Source organism: Vicugna pacos, chromosome 4, assembly GCF_048564905.1.
Source record: "Vicugna pacos chromosome 4, VicPac4, whole genome shotgun sequence".
In the NCBI taxonomy this organism is placed as follows: Eukaryota; Metazoa; Chordata; class Mammalia; order Artiodactyla; family Camelidae; genus Vicugna; species Vicugna pacos.
The window spans coordinates 23,816,790-23,836,445 of NC_132990.1; the positions used below are offsets into that span (position 1 = coordinate 23,816,790).

At 46.4% G+C, this 19,656-nt stretch overlaps 1 long non-coding RNA gene and 1 pseudogene across 1 annotated transcript in view; one reads left to right on the plus strand and one right to left on the minus strand.

The window, feature by feature from the left end:
* The window catches only part of LOC140696015 (uncharacterized), a 93,083-nt gene that overhangs the window by 48,748 nt on the left and 24,679 nt on the right, over positions 1 to 19,656 (minus strand). The window contains exon 2 of the long non-coding RNA XR_012071933.1: positions 14,524 to 14,604. This is a non-coding gene — a long non-coding RNA (uncharacterized lncRNA). The remainder of the gene's footprint in view (positions 1 to 14,523; positions 14,605 to 19,656) is intronic.
* Positions 15,275 to 18,167, plus strand: LOC116280175 (small ribosomal subunit protein eS24 pseudogene; annotated as a pseudogene).

The window sequence follows — 19,656 nt, forward strand, 5'->3', positions numbered from 1 at the left end:
TCAGGGTAACCTCCTCAACAGTGCCCCCAGCCAGCTCTCCTCACTGGCCTGCTTTCGTTTGGGTCTTATTAGCTCTCCTTCAGGATTACCACTAAGTTTACTAACTGGTTTTCTTACTTCTACCTGGTTACTCACACCCCCACCTCCACCCCAGTCAGCCTCCTTGGGTCTCTCCTTGGGGGTCAGCCACACTGAACTTGGAGTCGTCAGAATGTTCCAGGCTGCCACATGATAGGGCACATCTGCTCATGGTTGAATCTCACTTCCCTCCTCCTTGCTTCCCCGGAAAATCAGTTCCAGCTCCCCTCTCCAGCAAGCTCTCTTCAGGCTCTGCTCCTGACTTTGTTTTCAGCACAATAGAGTGCTGAGCCCAGAATGAGGCAGGGGATAAAGCAGTGAGCAAGGGAGGTACTTAGAACAACCACTCCCCCTGGGTGGTTCTCCACAGTACTCTGTACCGAGGCTTCCATGGTACTTGGAATGCTTTACTGCACTTGTGTGCTCACTTCTCTGCCTTCCCTCTTAGACTGTGTGCTTCTTGAGGGCAAGGACAGTTGCTAATTCATCTGGCTCTCCCCAGCACCTGGGACACCAGAGTTCACAACAATGTGTGAGGATGCATAATACTAATAGTAACATTACTATTATTATAATTACAAAGGGCTTATCATATGCTAGACTTTGAGTGCTTTACGTCTAATGACTCATAACAGTCCTCTAAGATAGATACTATTAATATTACTATTTTTCAGGTAAGGGAACCGAGAACAGAGACTTTAAGTAACTTGCCCTACATCACACAGCTGATAAGTGACAGACATGTGGCTCCAGAGTCCCATCTCTAAACACTGTCCAGAGGTAAACAGTGCTGGAAAGAGGGAGAGGCAGGGAGAGAAGGGTAAAGCCAGAAGGCATGAGCTTCATCTTCAAGCTCAGTTTCACTTTCAAATCTGAGGCTCAGGGAGGCATCAAGTGTCACAAAGGCTGGGCAGGGGAAACCTGCAGGCTGACCCACTTAACTGAGCCCTGTTTGACTTTTCAAGGAACAGACAACCTCATACAGGGAGTGGGTACAGGAAGTCACCTGGTCCCTGCTTCCTTAGTCGTCTTCCTCTGGGAGACATCCACTAACCCTGTCACCAGAGTTCTGAGGTCCATTGTGAAGACTCGTGCTCCACTGCCAACTGGAGGACCTGTACTGGATTCTGTCAGAGGAGCTTGTGCACTACCAAACATTGCATAAGCAGTTCCCAAGAACAGCACCGGGGAAACACAGACCCCTACTGCTTCACACTAGGACTTGCCATGAAGCCAACAGAGCAAGGCTGGTCCATACTTCATACTGAGGCTTTCTGCTCCAGGCAAAAAATACCTTTCCTTTGGGGTGGGAAGAGCTATGGTCCTCAGTGGGAGTAGAGCTTGGTCAGGGCTGCGATGATGCAGCAGCAGTGGAACCAGATCTGAGCCCACCTGGCTCCAGAAAAAATGGTCCAGTGGAAAGAAACGGGCAAGGATGGAAAAGGTGATCCACAGATAAAACATAAAGGCCCAAAAAACACTGAAAAGGCATCCAAGGGTCAGACAAACCTGGCCTCTCCTTTCTAGCTGTGTGACTTGGCCTAAAACCTGAGGGCCAGTCTTCTTAGCTATGAGAATGAGAATAATTACCGCTGCAACCTCCTAGGATGGCTATGAAGATTAAATGCAAAAACTGTCTGGCCCTTCAAAAAATGTGATTCCTTCTGTTCCCTGAAACTCAAAGTCTAATTTCTCTCAGGACTTCTGTTGACCCAGGAAAGCAGGGTGAATGGTGACAGGAAATTGGCTTTGGTAGAGAATGGAAGTTCAGGCCTCCATCTGACCAAGATGGCCCAGGGAATGAGTAGAAACAGCATCTGATTCGGAGCAACAGTAATCCTAAAGGCCTCTGATAATGTCCAGAGGAACCAAATCTGCCCTCAGATACCCCGCAGTTGCAGTGTCCAGCACCTTCCCTACAGTCAAGAGGACCACAGACAAGGTCGGGGCCACATCTGGATACCACAGCTCATCTTTGGGCTGCCTTGTGGGGCTTACAAGCGGGCTCTCTGCTTTTTGCAAGCTTCACTTAGAGCAGCTTTAGCTAAGCATGTGGCCTCCACCCGCTTTGTGATCGGTGCCTCATACAATCTCAGAGGAAGGAGATCCCCCACAGTTCCCGGGCCCTCTGCTCAGTGGGCTATAAAACGCTATTGCTCTCGGCAAGCCTTGGTCATCAGTAATAATGAGACGGCTTAGAAACTGCCACTCTGAAACCCTAAACCTGGCCCAGACCTGCGTGTTGGGCCAAGCACTCGGGAAAGGTTGGCCAAGGTTCGCGAACTCTAGACTGGGTTGGAGGGAGCTTTCTCAGCCTGGGTACCTTCAGGGCCTGCGCCTGTTTCAGCAGATGCTGGTCTGGGTGGTATGCGGACTGGATGATTTACTGAGCTTGGGCAGAGAACAGGCAAAGCCTGGGGCCGTGAGTAGTTTTCACTTTGAGGTTTTGGGGAAAGTGATTGAAGCCTGAGTTTCACCTCCTGGAGGGAACTCTGACCTGTCTCCCCATCCTCATTCCCATAAGGCCCATCTGTTTCTTTCACCCGCTGCCCCAGCCTTCCAAGGGGCAGGGAGTGAGTGAACCGAGGTACCTGGAGCAGAGTGGCTTTTCAATAACTTAGACACGGAAACCCCAGAGGAGAATGGCTTTCATCTCAATAGAGTTTTTCAAGTCAGCCTTGTGATGGTACAAGTCAGTACTCCAAAAGATAGTACTAGGATTTCTCCTCTTACTTTGAACAAAATTGGGTAGATGTGCACTGCCACTGCTAGTTGGAGCCCAGGAAGAGCTTGTCAACTGTCAGCCTCTGGGTCTGAGCAGCTGGATAAAGGGCTTAGCATGGTCCTATTAGCAAACTCCCTAGAAAGGAACCCATGGTGGCCCACTTTATACCACACCTTGTGTGTGTGTGTGTGTTTTCATGCACACACATGGGTACACAAGTGTGTGGAACTTCACAGACAGAGTGCCAGTCAGGGTCCCAGCAGGAAGCAGATAGCACATTTAAGTGAGAGATTGAAAAGAGGTTAATTATGGGACTATTTTCAGGGTAAGGAAACCCAAAGGGGTGCTTAGGGAGCACCCAGGCTAGTAACAGCAGAGAAGCAGAAGGGCTAAAGGGGTGAGGGAGGGAGACATGACTGGCTGATAGAGGCTATCTGATGAGCTTAGCCTTTGGGAGAGGAGGCAGTCGTGGTCCCCTGTAGCTTGGTGGCAAGGGAGCTGGGGTATGAATATCTCCCCTTCACTCTCCTCCTACAACTTGATTCCTCGTCATGGCTGGACCCAATCAGCAGTCAGAGGGCAGGAGCCCATATAAGGAGGCTGTATGTATGAGTACGGTCTGTAAAGCTCCCCATCCTCGGGCACAAAGCAGGGGGAAGGATCCCCAGTCAGTTCTGCATGATGATCGCCTAGAGAGGTTTGAGAACAAGTACAGACTCCCAGGCTGCCCCCAGAAGACTCCGGTGCAGGAGGTCCAGGAGGAGCCCAGAGAAGCTGCACCTTTACTACACTCTGGCTGGTTCTGCTACTCAGCCAGGGAAACTCACAGTGATGCTCCTAATTCACAGTGACATTCTTAATTCATAGAGATGTTCTTGTGAGCAGGTGTCATCACCTGGATCTCAGTTACAGGTGTCCGCTAAGCCCTGACAGCATGCTCAAAGCTGACAATAAAGTTGCTGATCCACTCCTTCCATGTACATTTGCTGAGCGCCCACTGTGTGCCAGACACGTTGCTAGGTGCTAAGGGGCCGGTGGGGAATAAAAGGATTGCCCCTTCCCTGAACAGGCTTCTCAAAGTCTCGCTTGCATCCAGGGGAAATTCTGTATTCTCTAGCAAGACAGGGACATTTGTGTGAGATCATCTGTTACTACTGTGGGGGGCTTTGAGCCTGTGGCTCAGTCTCTCTGTGCTTCACTTTCCTTGTTTGGAATACAGACATAGTAATGGTGCTTTCCTCAAAGGTTATTATGAGGACTGAGTGAAACCTTAGTTCAGAGCCTGGTACATCATGAACATTCAATATGATTGCTATCATGATGGCTTTTACCATTAGTATTTCTTAGTAGGTCTTTGTCAACCATCTCCTTCATCTGCTAACTCCAAAGCAACAAATAAATGAGAAAATGCCAGCTCTAGATCCCGACTTTCACTACTTTGGAACACTTCCTTCAGAAGAAATCCTGGCCACATCTGTAATGTGGTAAGTGTTTAATACCTACATGCCATCCTAGTCCTATGTTTACTCGATACATTTTTATATAATATTCAAGATAGGAAGGAGGTTTGCAGGAATGTGGGGAATTTGGAAATGGTTCCAGGGTAGTGATTTTTAAGGGTTGGAAAACAAGACTGATGGGAAAAGATGAAAGGAAGTGCAATTATTAACTTGGAGAAGGGATGGCTGTTGGGGAGGGGAGCCATCCTCTGAGACAAAAAAGATTATTAAAGGGAGAATGGCAACTGAGGCTTCCTTAGAGAAGACAGAACAAACGGAAAGCAGAGAGTATGGCAAGAGGGATTTCAGTTCTGCCTAAGGATCACTTCCCGACAGAGATGGTTATGAGCTCCAGAATGGGCCAGGAAACCCTTCACTGGTTCAATAATACGAAGGATTTTCATGGTGATCTCGGAAAGTCATCTGATGGGATCACATGTGACTAGACAAAGAGGCAGCATGGTGGCGGTGGGGATGGAAAGGCAGGAGTGGGGCCCACCCCCAGCTGAGACACTAACAACTTGGACCATGGCCCTTGGCATCTGAGGCTTCCAGTCTCCTCGTCCACATCCGGCCTGATACTCCAGATCCCCTGTGCAAGCCCCCAGGACCCCCCTGAAGTTTCCAATCACTGTGGACCACCTATGTGGCAAACACCTTGTTGGCTGGCACACTGTCTGAAATGCTGAATTCCACTTTGAAGATGAAGAGTCTTTGTTGACTGGTCAGTTGAAAATTCATCATCCCTGCATATGGAAATTGTGTGTAGCTCTAGATGGTTTTTTTGGGCTCAAAAATGACTTCGCTTTGTAGCATTTTGCAGCGTTTTCTACCTCTGGCTCAGTAAAGAATTACTTTTTTAATTAAAAAGGTGCCTTAGGTGGGAGGCCCGACCAGGTATCATCAGTGAGGGCCTCCCGTGGGCCAGATGCTTTCCTCGGGTTATAGAATGACTCTCTCCTTTGCCCTTTTCACCTCCTGGGGTCTGTACACACAAGGCTGGGATAACGAAAGGGGACAGATGCTCTTTTAGCAAAGTTCTGGTGTAGAAGGAGCGCCGTGAGTCTGGGCCCAGCGAAAAAGGCCTGCCTATCTCATGGGTTCTGCACTGAGAGCCCTGCCCAACCTCCCAATACTGCCTGGCCCAGGGTTCTACTTGCCTAAATCATACAGGAAAAAACTTGACCTAGCTGAAGGAGTAGCAAGCAAGAAAAGAGGAAAACCCAAGGGAAGGGATAAAAAGGGGAATAAAATGCGTGGAGGGCTGAGAGAGAGACAAAGAAGTGGGGCATCCAAACAGAAGAGGCTCCCCTGCTAGTATCAGGGATGTGGCTTTGCAGGCTCTCTAAGGACGGAGAACCAAGAACCCCCAATCAAAAGAAACTGGAGAAGGTGAAACTAGCAGTTCGCTTGAAGAAGTGGTCCTGAGTACTGACTCCCTTTGTGGTGTCTATAGCACTTGTTGTGTCCAGTTTGAACCTACAATATTCTTTTAAAGCATTCTTCTAGAGCAGAAGTTGGCAGTCTTTTTTTTATAAAGAGCCAGAAAGTAAACATCTCAGGCTTTGAGGCATGTTGCAACTACTTGACATAGACTCAGACGACACATAAACAAATGGGCGTGGCTGTGTTCCAAGAAAACTTAATTGACAAAACAGGCAGCTGGCTGGACCTGGGCCACAGATTGCCACCCCCATCCTAGCCCAGGGCTTCTCAGACCCTAACGTGCAGAGTGATCCCTCGGAGATCTTGTTAAAAATGTAGATCCTGATTCAGGAGGTCTGGCCTGGGGCCTGAGGTTCTGTCTCTTGAACACACTCACAGGTACTGGCCTGGAAGTCTTACACTGCAGTGGCTTCAGGGGCCCGTGGTGAAGATGCAGGAGGGCAGGGGCTCATGTGGGCACATGGGCAGGCTGAGAGCCAGGGACCGTGGGACCCACAGTAAGTCTGTCTGCAGGAGGGATCCCTTCACAGGTCTTGCAGATTCCATCCATGTACCCAGACGTTCCGATTTGTCAAGAGGAACAAGAAGTAGTTTTTTTTCTTTTTAAAATTGAAGTATAATTGATTTACAATGGTATGTTAGTTTCTAGTGTACACCATAGTGATTCAGTTTTATAAGAAAAATCTCTTGATTTTGGAAGTTTTTTGTTTTTTTTTTTTTACTGAAGTAGTCAGTTATTCCTGGGCATATATCCGGAAGGAACTCTAATTCAAAAAGACTCTGAAGGGTTTTTCACCTCCTGATTATCATGGTTTGTAAGGCTTGGGCTCAAACATTTTTAAAACCCTGAATGAGCCAAATAAACCCCATATATGGAATGGCTCTTGCCCACAGGCTGCCATCTTGTAATCCTGGTTCTAGCGACTGTGGAAGCATGGGGCCTCCTCTCCATGGTAGGGGTATGGGGCTGGGCTGATACACAGCATCTCTCAAGCTCAGGACCTGGAAGAGAAGGTATGCTCCCTTGATTTTACGGAAGAGACTGATGAGCCTTGGAGAAGCCAGGCAGCAAGGGCTGTAGTCATGCTCACGGTGGTGTAAGTATTAAAACCACCCTCTTCAGGTAGATGGATTACAAAAAGGCAGCCCTCTCTGGGCAGACAAATTACACAAAGCACTTTATTTTTTTGCAGGGCAGAAACACCACACCAGTAGGGGGTGAACTGCCAAGCAACTTTCCTGAAGTCCCTAGGCTAGTAAACGAAGCTGGTATTTGAATCTAGGCCTTGCAGACTCCAAAGTCCATGCTGCTTCTACCATCACCCACTGACTCTCGTTTTGATGGATATTTGCAAGTGAAAAAGTTCAACCTATCATCTTCCCCCAGTCCAGACATAAGCCACATTGGTAAGACACACGCACAGCCAATGTGATAGTTTTATCTGAAATATTTACAGGTGGAAAGGATTAAAGCCAGTGATGGACTATTGAAGGTTAATGCCATCTTTTAATATGGAAAAACTACTCTCTCCATGAGAAATATACTTGTGGGATAATCTTGAGCTATGTGTGTGCGTGCTCAAAATGTCAGCCTGAATTTCATTAATTTCAGCCTCCCCCTAGAACACTACGTTATGGTTCTGAGGCTGTGCGTTAGCATGCTGACACAGGCGGAACCCAAGGCGCCTGGCCCTCGGGGGTAAATTTATGGGATGATGTGTGAGGAATCCATCATGCAGTTTGGCCCGTGCCCCTGGCTTCTTAATCAGAGATGGGAGATGCAAGACAAATGTTGCGTCCATGGCTTTGGGTGCTGCGTCTCAACTTCAAGCTTTGATCCATCAGGACAAACATTCCCACCAGGCAGGCCAATTAATAAGATGCCTTAACACCCAGCCTCTCAGAACACAGAGGAGTGCTTTGCCCTCAGCTTCTCCTGGGCTGCTAGTTAACAATTCTCTAGGCTAAAGGATCATGCAGTAGAGTTTTTAGGCAAGCACAGGGCCTTGTGAAGGTGCTGGAGACATAGCCTCATTTATTCTGGCCTGGTTGTGAAGATCATGCTCACAACGGAACCTGAGCCAGCTTCTAAAGATTACGGGCCCAGCAATTTCGTCATGGGCGTCTGCTTTACGAGCCCATTTTAAGGGCTCATCCTCCTCCCAGCGTAGCAGAGATTAAGAGGCGGCCTCTAGAGGCAGCTGGTCTGGGCTTCCGCTCCCAGCTCCTCCAATTTCAAGCTGAGTAACACGGGGAATTACACAAGCGTTACTTTCTTTATCTGTGACATGGGGTCAGTATTGCTTCCCACTTTGCAGCCTTGTCGGGAAAATTAGAGATACCGTGTTGACAGTACCCAGCATCGTAACTGGCATTCAGTAGACCACTGCTGGGCTGTAGCTTGTGTTTGCAGGTTTCCCTCTCTGTGCTTTTGCCCCTGTGTGATGTTCTGGCACCAGTTTTGGGGCAGCTGGACCGAAGGGTTTGAGTTTCTTCTCTGCCCCTTACCAGCTCTGCAATTTTGGGTAAAGTTTTTAATCTTACAAGAGTTTTTTTCATCAGTAAAATGGACATAATAATAGAACTTGCCTGGGAGATCTGTGGTTAAGCCTGAAGTAGGCAGGGGTATATAAAATGCTTCTATTACGGGGGCGGGTATAGCTCACTGATAGTGTGCGTGCTCAGCATGTACGAGGTCCTGGGTTCAATCCCCAGTTCCTTCATTAAAAAAAATGCTTCTATTACAGTGCCTGGCTGGCATATATTAAGCACCCTATAAATGTTTGTTACAAATACGAAGTAGGTATGCACTTTGGAATTTGCAAAGGCTTTGGCTACATGTGGAAGAGGGTATTTCTACCCCTCCTCCAATTACATATCAAGGAAATCCAGGAAGTCTGATCAACCTTCAGAACTTTTATTTTTCAACTCTGAGAATATACCAAATGCAGACTGGTTTGCACTTACTGGGAAAATAACTCTCTAGGGTGTAAAAAAAAAAAAATCAATCAGAGCCCAGTTCTTTCTGAAATAAATGCATGGACCCAATATTGGGGAAATGTATAAACCCAAGTCAGAGCAATTTTCACTGAGCAACTCTAATGTATGGAACAGAGCTGGATCCAGGGCAGTGGATGCTAAGTCCAGTCACTGTGTGAGGCCACTCTGACAGTCTCGTGTCAAAAGCAGGAGGAGCCTAAAGCTCACTAGAGATGAGTAACCAGGGTCTCAGAGCTCAGGAATGACTGAGTTTGAACTTGAACCGCCTCACTCCAAAGCTCCATGCTCATCACTGCCATCAGAGCTACCCCCGGGTAGCCCTCGCATACCTGTTCTCTCCTTTGAGCTTACTAGCTATGCCGGGACATCAGGTTAGGCAGGTGTTCATGTCTGTTTTGTAGTGGAGTAACCTGAGGCTCAGAGAGGCTGTGGAACTGGTCTGTGCCAGCACATAGCTGGGGGCAGAGCTGAGATCCATACCCCTCAACCACACCTGTCTCGCTCCAAGCTCAGAACCCCGGATGGCTTCGCTGCTTGGCAGAACCTGCCCACTGGTGTGCCTGGGGCGGTGGAGGACAGCTAAGTTTATCCAAGAGTCCCTCAAAGAAGTGATATTTTCCCATGATTGCTGTCTTGCTGGTAATCCTTGTCATCCAGAGAAGAGATCCAGAGATTGACAAGTAGGCTGGTGTTGTTGCCCCAAATAAACCACGGAGGGCAGATTTCCCCGCGATGCCGAGACAGCTAGCTTGGGTCTGCGAGTACATATTTCTCACTATAAAGCAAACAAGCCGACTGGCAGAGCACTGTAGGGAAAATGACATCACTGCAGAATTTCAGGGCTAATCATTTAGCTGGATTAGCCCCAAAGTGCTGTGTCTAAAATCAGCATCCCTGCCTCTTTATGTACTCCAGATGAAACACATTAGCAGAAATATGGCAAGGGACACTCACAATACTCGGTTCTACACTCTCAGCAGTTTTTGCAAATCTGCAATTAGTCTAAAGGGCCTGGGTAAATTAGGCCTCTTGATAAATGAAGCACCTAGACAGGCCTCAGATTTATTGGATCCCGCTGTCCCGCTGTCCAGAGCCCTTGTCAGCTCCTTGCAGAGCAGGGACTGTGCCGAGGGAAAGGAAGGAAAGGGAGCCAATTTCAGGCCTAGAATTGCCCTCCACATCTTGGAATAGACCGGGCTTACGGCCACCACCTCTTTGACTTTCAAAGTTTCTGCTAAGAACATAGCAGATGAAGTAGGAAGCCTTAGCCAGGAAGTTTGGGGTAGGGGGCAGAATACCAGAGACAGGAGAGGTGGGGGGCAGTGTCTGTGGAAGATGTGGTTTGGCTACAGCCTGGAGGGAGGGGTCACCAGAGGTCTGTGAGTTTCACCAGAGGTCTGTGAGTTTCACCAGCAACTTGCCCCACTTTGGGCCACCCAGCTTTCTCCTGATCCTGGGAATTTGCCATGGGTACCAATGGACACCACCGGCCTGCCCTCCCAGGGCCCTCTCTGTGTGTTCTGGACCTTAAGCCATTACTTCTCCAAATGTAGTTTTCCACATGTTCGTCCCAATAGACTATATGGGTGTTTTAACTACACAGATTCCAGGGAAAGTCCCCCAGCCCCAAATGGGGACTGTTGGTAATGTCTTACAGCAAACATCCAGGGGCCAGAAGGCTGTCAGTGGCTGTGGTACAGATAGAGGGGACGAATGGGGAGGGGATAGCATGCAGGTATTATTCTGATTTATGTCTCCAAATCGGAGGAAGCGATTCGCAGCTATATTGCAGTGACACCTGCTAGCTTGGCTGCTGCTGCCGCTGTGGCTGTGGGTGCTGAGGTCAGCTGAACCAGGCCAGGAGAGGGGCCCAGCAGATGTGCAGATGTGCCTGGGGTGGCAAGAGTTACTTTTTGGTAAGTTTCTCTGATTTACTTATTTTTATATTTTTCCCCCTGATGATTATAGAGTAATGCATGTTTGGGGATGGAGGTACCTAGTCTGAATTCTTTTAATTTAAAAAGTAGTGGTCATATAGGCTTATCTAGGTCATTTAAAACTGAGGTCTGTGTATGTGCGTGTGTGTGCGTGCATCTTCCCATCTCTTTGTTACAATGTCAGGATCTCTCTCTCTGTCTCCACCTCTGTCTCTGTCTCTGTCTCTGTCTCCCTCTTCTCAGGAACCCTCCAGGCATGCTGTGGCCCCCTGGCCCCCAACACCATCCCCCTGAGTGCTTCGTCACTCAACTCCTAGCAGCCCAGCAGGCCAGGCTGACAGCCTAGTGGAGTCAGGAGCACCCCAGGGTGTGAGCTTTCCAAAACCGCGTTCTCCCAGAGGCAGCAGCGGGCAGTGCTGGCTGACTAGGCAGCTGCAGCCTGCTGTGATCTGGTGTCTCTGGTCTGCAGATCAGTTGGGTGATTCTATTGTCAGCCCTCATCGATTTTCCTGTAGATTACAGTACCTCCAATCACAAAAGAAATTGTGCTCCTCTCCTGGAGTGTCAGGGCAAAATGAATAGCAAACATTTTTCTGCAGGCAGCTTAGCTCTCTCGTCAAAGGCTGCCTGAGCAGGCAGGCCACTATCCATGCCTCACCATCCCCTCCTCCCCAAACCTTTCCTCTCCGACTCTGAAAAGTTTCTGGGTTGAGGCATGGCATCAAATCCAACTTGGAGTGTTCAGGATGCCCAATTATGCTGCAGTGAGAGCCTTCTGTCTTAAGACCTTCTAAATTATGGAATTAAGATGGTTTAGCAGGGGGGAAAGAAAAGAGCTGGTGACACCAGATGTGTTCAGAATTGCGAACGGGCCTTCTCATTTATTAAAAAAGACCCTTTGAATATCATCAAAGAGATTGAGCAATTTTTATTCCCTTTAAAAGTTGCTTTAAGTACTGATTGGGGTCTCTGCTCTCTGGCTTGTGTGTGATGTGTATGTGTGTGTGTGTATGTATGTATATATATGTGTGTGTGTGTGTATGTATGTGTGTTGTCACAAGGGCCTCTCTTACTCTGTTTGGTTGATGCCAGGCCCACCTTCTGAAACCTTGTTGTGCAGGGAAAGCTGCGCTCATGGGGTCAGCTTTGGCACAGGGCCCTGGCACTTTTCGAACAGCAAACTAGCCGCAGAAGGCAGGCGCCAATCTCCAAAGTGGGCTTTGTGGGAGAGGTGAAGTCCATGGCTGGCCAACAACGGGACTGTAAAGACTGGACCAGACACTTGAAAATTAAGGTGGCACCTTCTCTCTCGGGCTCTGGAGTGGTTGCATAGACATACATCTCCACCCAGCAGAGCACGGGTTTCCCCACACCCACGAGAGTGCACTGCAACAGCAGGAGCAACCCGACACCTTAGCCAGTATGTAGCAAGTAACGACCAAGTCCCAGCCACCGGGTAAGTGCTCCATCACTTACCCACCCTCCCATTTATTATGTAAACAGAATCCTCACAGTACGGAGGCCGGTATCATTCCTGTTTTATTGATCAGAAACAGAGCCTTAGAGAGTGTACATGACTCTCCAAAGTGTTATGGGTCGAATTGTGTTCCCCTCAAAATATGCTGAAATCCTAACCCTCAGTACCTGTGAATGTGACTTATATGGAAATAGGGTCTTTGCAGATGCTTAAGCTGAGGTCAGTAGGACTGGTGTCCCTATAAAAAGGGGAATTTGGACTGGAGGGAAGACCACATGGAGGCACAGGGAGAAGACAGTTATTTACAAGACAAGGAAAGCCAGTGATTGCCAGTAAACCACCAGAAGCTTGGAGAGAGGCCTGGACACATTCTTCCCTTACAGCTCCAGAAAGGACTAACCATGCTGACTCTTGATCTTGAAAGTCTAGCTGCCAGAACTGTGAGACAATAAATTTATATTGTTTATGCCATCCAGTTGTGGTACTTTGTTATGGCAGCCCCAGGAAATACACTGCAAGGTCACATAGCCAGTCACTGGTGGAGGTGGGTGTGTATCAGGCTGTGCCTGTCCAGGCTGCACACAGCCTTTCCCCAGGAGGAAGTACACAATGCCGAGGCTTGCTCAAGTGGGCCTTGGATCTGTTGCAGCTGGTAAATTGGGGAGGCTGGGGGCAGAGACTGAAGGGAGAATTTATTATGCATCTAGTGTCTTCTATATACTTTAGCTTGAGAAACCTAAAAACCTGCTAATTTGATAATCTGTATAAAGGACCTTAAAATGCTTATATCCTTTGACTTATTTTTGGAAATCCATCCATTAAAACGGGAGAAAATATTTGCAAAAAATGAGACTGACAAAGGCTTAATTTCCAGAATACATAAACAGCTCATACAACTTAACAACAATAAAAAAAACTCAATCCAAAAATGGGCAGAAGACCTAAACAAGCAATTCTCCAGTGAAGACACACAAATGGCTAACAGGCATATGAAAAAATGCTCAATATCACTAATTACCAGAAAAATGCAAATCAAAACTACAATGAGGTATCATCTCACACCAGTCAGAATGGCCATCATTCAGAAGTCCACAAACGATAAATGCTGGAGAGGCTGTGGAGAAAGGGAACCCTCCTACACTGCTGGTGGGAATGAAGTTTGGTGCAGCCATTATGGAAAACAGTATGGAGATTCCTCAAAAGTCTAAAAACAGACTTACCATATGATCCAGCAATCCCACTCCTTGGCGTATATGCAGAAGGAACCTTAATTAAAAAAGATACATGCACCCCAATGTTCACAGCAGCACTACTTACAATAGCCAAGACGTGGAAACAACCTAAATGTTTCTTGACAGAGGACTGGATAAAGAGGTTGTGGTATACTTATACAATGGAAAACTATTCAGCCATAAAAAAGAATAAAATAATGACATTTGCAGCAACATAGATGGACATGGAGAGTGTCATTCTAAGTGAAATAAGCCAGAAAGAGAAAAAAAATACCATATGATATCACTTATATGTGGAATCTAAAAAAAAAAAAAGACAAATGAAAATAACTTGCAAAACAGAAACAGACTCAGACATAGAGAACAAACTTACGGTTACCAGTGGCGGGGAAGGGGTTGGGAGGAGATTAAACTGGGAGTTTGAGATCTGCAGATACACATAGAACAGATATAAGCTCACACTGTATAGCGCAAGGAACTATATTTGATGTCTTGTTGTAACTTACGGTGAAAAAAATATGAATATGAATATATGGATGTTCATGTATGACTGAAGCACTGTGCTGTACACCAGAAACAGACACAACATTGTAAACTGACTACACTTCAATTAAAAAATATATATAAAGTAATAAATACAGATATATATCTCCATAGGACTACTTATCACAGTACTATTTATATAACAGGCAGCAATGCCCCACATTTCAAAACAGCAATGCCATTTTCTTTATTTTTCTAAGTGAAATTAAATCTGGCTGAAGCCAATACTGGCCAAGCGTGTTAAGAAGAGCTCTCAATTCCTCCACCTTAAGCTGGACTGAGGACCTGGCAGAGCCTCCTCAGTCCTATAGACAGTCATGCAGCAGACCCGCTCTGAGGTCACCCAGAGCACCCGGCTCAGATGGGACCAAAGCCCAACCCTTATTTCTCTTCTCAGTCTTAGGGAACCATTAACCAGGGAGGAGCCTGTTTTTCCTCAACCTCTGCGGCTCCCAGCCTCCAGCCCTCCCCTTGGATGATGTGGCCTACGGAGCTTCAGGGCCTCCACCTTTAAAAACACAGAGGGTCCTGCTCTCCCCTGAAGTCTACTTTCCATCTGGCAGCAAAGAGAACCCTTTAGACATACCTTGTTTCCCTCTGTCTCTCTCTTCTCTTTCTTGGATGCAGTACAGCGCAGCACATATTGGGAAACAGACGTTTCATTTTCCTGTCATGTGACAAAAACAAAACAAACACAAAACAAGAAGACAACACTTAATTTTTAAAAAAGAAATCTTTAACACCTATAATGGCTCAATAATATAGGCTGGTTAACATCAGTTACTATCCAGACACATTAGATGGAGAAATGAACATTTTAGTTTACAATAATAGGAAAAAAAGGTTTCAGTTGCAATGTGAATGAAAAGTAGAATATTCTGCTATTTTTCTATCGCTGCAGAGCAAATTACTACAAACACAGCCCCTTAAAACCACACCTGTGTATTATTTTGTGGTTCTGTAGGTTCAGGGTCTCATAAGATTGAAATTAATGTGTCAGCCAGGCTAAGTTCTCATCTGGAATAGGGGTCTTCTTTCAAGCTCATTCAATTTGTTGGCAGAATCCAGTTCCATGTGGTTGTAGGACTAAGGTCCCTGTATCCTTATTGGATGCCAGTGGGGACTGCTCTTAACTTCCGGAGCAGGCCAGCATTCCTCCTCCCACCGTCTTCTCTGTCTTCAAAGCCTTCAAGAGAGAATCCCCTTCATTTCAAATCCCTCTCATGCTTCAAATCCCTGTCTCCAGGAAAAGCCCAGTCTCTTTTAAAGTTCCCATGATTGGATCAGACTCACCTAGGATAATCTTTTCTTAAAGTCCACTGTAACATAACCTCATCATGGGAGAGATACCCCCTCATATTCACAGGTCCCTCCCGCACATCCTCAAGGAGGAAGAGATTAATCAAGGATGTAGGGCCTGGGTATGTGTGTGGGTGTCATCTTAGAATTCTATCTAACACAGATATCAACCATATACATAGCACGATCTGAGCCATGGAATATTTACATGCTCAGAAAAACACTAGTGTGATACAAGCCTCAATGTCAATAAGATATTTCTGTTAATAGGATTATAGATGTTCGTATTTCTTTTTTTATACTTTTCTGTATTTTCCAAGTATTTTATAATGAGCACATGTTAGTTTTATAATCAGAGAAAAATCCCCACATTTTTTAGATAAAGAAACGATCAGGCCTCCAACTAGGACAGTAAGGCATGACTGTGGTGGTCAGCGTGTGTAGCTGAGTGGCTTTCTCATTCACTTATTCTTTCTTTCGTTCACTTGCCAATGGAGGAAAGTGCAGGCAGACTGCATTTTTCTATAGGAGTGTGTGGTGATGGGGACCCTCTGTCCAAAACCTCCCTGGAATAGCTTCATGCTTTTCAGCAAAAAGATTCCAGAAGGCAAGTGACATTTATCTTTCTAATTACTCCTGGGAAAAAACATGGAAGGCAAGTTACTCAAACTGTTGAGAAATACTCTGCAATTTCTATTTTCCCATCATTACCCCAATAGCTCAGTAATTTTTAGGTTTTGAAATTTCCCATTGTCTTCATTAGCAGAAAATACCAGCTTCTCATAAATAACCAAAATGAAGCAACAGAACTCTTGGCTCAAAATCACTTTTCAGCCTGACGTGTCAGAAGGAGCGCAATGCCAAAACTCTCTCTCAAGACAGAAGTGTGGCCCTGGGAGACCCAGTAACACAAATGAACCAGAAACCCTTATGGTGGGAACCCCCTCCCTGCCACTAACATTAGAAAGAAGAATTGCTCAAGGAGGCTGATCTTAGCATGTGGCAATGTCACCGGGGCATGCTGACTGGCTATTTTGGAGCATTCTGTGCCAGTAATAAGTCCAGGGCTCCAATCAGAAGTGAAGAGTGTGAAATCAATGCGGTTGTGCAGAAAAACCAGGCACAGGCTGCTTGGACCAAAGGCGATGGTGGCCTGGCTTGCCCTTGGTGCTCTCTCACCGTATTCTCCCTGGCCACACCCCTCCCCTGAGTCTCACCCATTCAGCGCCCAGTATTAATGAAGATCATAAGAGTGTGGGGTTTGACGTGGCCGCTTCCGGGGGTGTCTGCCTTGTAATAAGGGGATATCAAAGGTGCAAAAGCCCGGAGGACAGCAAAGAACAGTTTGTTAAGTGGAAGGGCAAGCAAGGAGGTTATTTTTGCTCAAGGCTCTACCCCACTGGGTAGGCATCTCCTTCCGAACAGTCTACACAATTATAGCATGCTTTTGCACAGTGTTGACCGGACTCAGGAACAGGCCGCAGGGCCTCTAGGCTGCAGATGTTAAGTGGGCCGGGCTGGCTGGAGGGGGCACTCTGGGACACTCCTGAAGAAGGGGGAAGCACATTGTCTTTCTAAGACTGGTATGTTCAGGCAAACTGAAACTATGCCAGTCTTAATTTTTTTTTCATTACCAAGTTTTATACATACAAGTGTATAAATTGTTATTTATAATAAATAAACGGAAAATCATGAAACTGCTACCCAACTCAAGATAAGAACGTTATCACCCCCCATCCCATCCCCATGCTCTTCCTTCTCTCTGTTCCTTCCCTTCCCACCTCCCTCTAACACTTGGCAAGTAACCACCATCTGAATGTTGCTTTTATCATGAAAAAAAAAAAAAGATTTCTTACTCCTACTTTTTTCTTTACAATTTGACCATATATCCACTAACCAGATGCTATTTAGTTTTGCTTATTTTCTGAACTCTATGTAAGTACTATCACAATGTTATTTTGTAACTTGATGTTTTTATTCAACATTATGTTTGTGATTCAACCATTTTTAGGCCAAAAGTGTTGGTTCATTCATTCTCATTCCATTATATGAATATACCAGAATCCAATCATCTATTCTCTTATTGATGGAGCACCTTTAGTTTTTAAACTGGCTTTAAACATGCTTTCACCAGAGGATTTCTAGTGGTGTTTATTCAAACAGGGATAAAGACAAGGTGTGTTTCATAAGACTGGGTGATCTGGTAGAAGAAAGTAAGAAACATTTTGAGGGTAAACCAGGTACTGGTCCCAACTCTCACAATAGTTCCTTTGTGCATATTATTTCACCATCCTCAGAAACACTGTTTCTATAAAATAAAGGATTGGAAAACCTTCAGGTTTCCCTCCAAGGAAACCCTTTAATTCAAGGAGTTACTCACTCACTTAACACATAGTGAGCACTTGTCACTTGCCCCTGCTGCCGAAGACGCAGTGGGAAGTAAAACAGGTCTGGTCTGCGCTTTTCCTCCCTGGCTGCTTAAAGACACTCAGCCATCAGGAACGGCACTAACTATCTAGACCACAAAGTTCATGACCCACCCACTACTTCAGCAAAAACAAGCAGTCATTGATGTCTTTCAGCCTGGGAAAGCAACAGTACCTAAGACAGAAATTCGGGAAAAACTAACCAAAATGTACAAGACCACACCAGATGCCATCTTTGTACTTGGATTCAGAACCCATTTTGGCGGTGGCAAAACAACTGGCGTTGGCACGATTTACGATTCTTTGGACAACGCGAAGAAAAATGAGCCCAAACACAAGCTTGCAAGACATGGCCTGTATGAAAAGAAAAAGACTCCAACAGCGAAAGGAGTGGAAGAACAGAATGCAGAGAGTCACAAGGACTGCAAGGCCCAGTGTGATGCTGGCAAAAAGGAGTAGATTCTGCAGTGGCTGTATCTGGAGTGATGGTGTAGATTTTTCATGAGAGGATTAATAAAGTAAGAACTCATTAAAAAAACAAACAAACAGATCTGGTCTTTGCCATCACAGAACTTAGACTCAGGAGGTATCAAAGAAAAAAGGAATAGTCCAAAGTAAGTTTTTAAATTTATAAACTGTGGTAAGTTCTATACTGGGAACACAGCGGCTGAGGATACAGACTTCTGGAGGGATCTACTTTAGATAAAATGGACCGGAAAGGCCTCTCACAGGGTGGATATTTAAGTTTGGGAGGAACCAGACACCACAGTTAGGAGGAAGAAAATCCCAGACTAAGGGAACCGCATGTGCAAAGACCCTGAGTAGCACAAGAACTTCATGCGTTCCAGAACCTGCAGGAGTGGCGTGACAGGAAGCACAGGGCCAGGTGAGCCCTGGGCACATCTGGGAGGGGTTCGGTGGGCCGAGGTAAGGGTTTTAGATCTTATCGTATATGCAAAAGGGGAAGGTGTTAAATGGTTTTTAAACTGGGGAGTGGCTTGACCATGTCTGTGTTTTTTAAAAAAGTACCGGGATTGGTGTGGAGAAAATGGGTGGGAAGGGGCTGGAGTGGAAAGAGGCTCTGGTGGGAGGTGACAGGGGCTCAGACCACAGCATTGGCCATGGAGATGAGGGAGACGGCAACAGTCTGTGTTCTGTGATGGTCTGGAACCAAGAAAGGGGCACTGTTACAATTTGTTTTTAATGAGGAACATCATCAATGTTAGGAGCAAAGAGGAAATAATCAGATTGGCTGAAGCAAGAAGCATTCTGGACGCTGACTGGCTCCATCATTTGGGGGAAGGAGTTCCTGGAGCCAGTGAAAAGTAAATCCAGGGCTGTGGCAGCAACCAGGTTCTGAGGGGGCCCAGGGAACCCACTGGACCAGAACCTTCTGGAACTCCTTCCTGAGGGACTCATGATTCATTATAAATAAGAAAGTATACACACACACACAGAGTAAAACGTGACCTAGTGGGGACAATCGGTGGCTGTTCGGTACACTTTAAAATTCTTTAATTTGCTGTATCACAGTGACTTGCAGTTTAATAAAAGCAATCTCTTGTCTTAATAGGCACACAATAAAGAGTTATTTATAGGAGGCAGTGTGCAAGCCCAAGCCTTCCAGGTGTGCCCCAGATTTGAAGCAAGCACGCGGAGAGCTCTGTGGGGACGGCGCTGCCTGATGCAGCCTGAACAAGCCCTGAGACTCTGCTGCCATTTTGCGGTGTCACAGCTCCAGGGCTGCACCAGCCCCAGGCTCCAGGCCCGGCACAGCATGCTCGGCGCGCTGATTTATTTCAGTATTATGTTTAATTGTTTCCTTCTTGTTGCAGCCTTAACATGCGATGCTTGTAAATCTGACCCGAATCCTCCATATGGCGCTCTGGTTTTCCATTTTCAAATGCATTCGCCCTGGAATAATGACTGTGGTATAACTCAATTTGAGTTCTGCTGCTGGGGACTTTATTACATAATGCTTTCTAATTGACCCT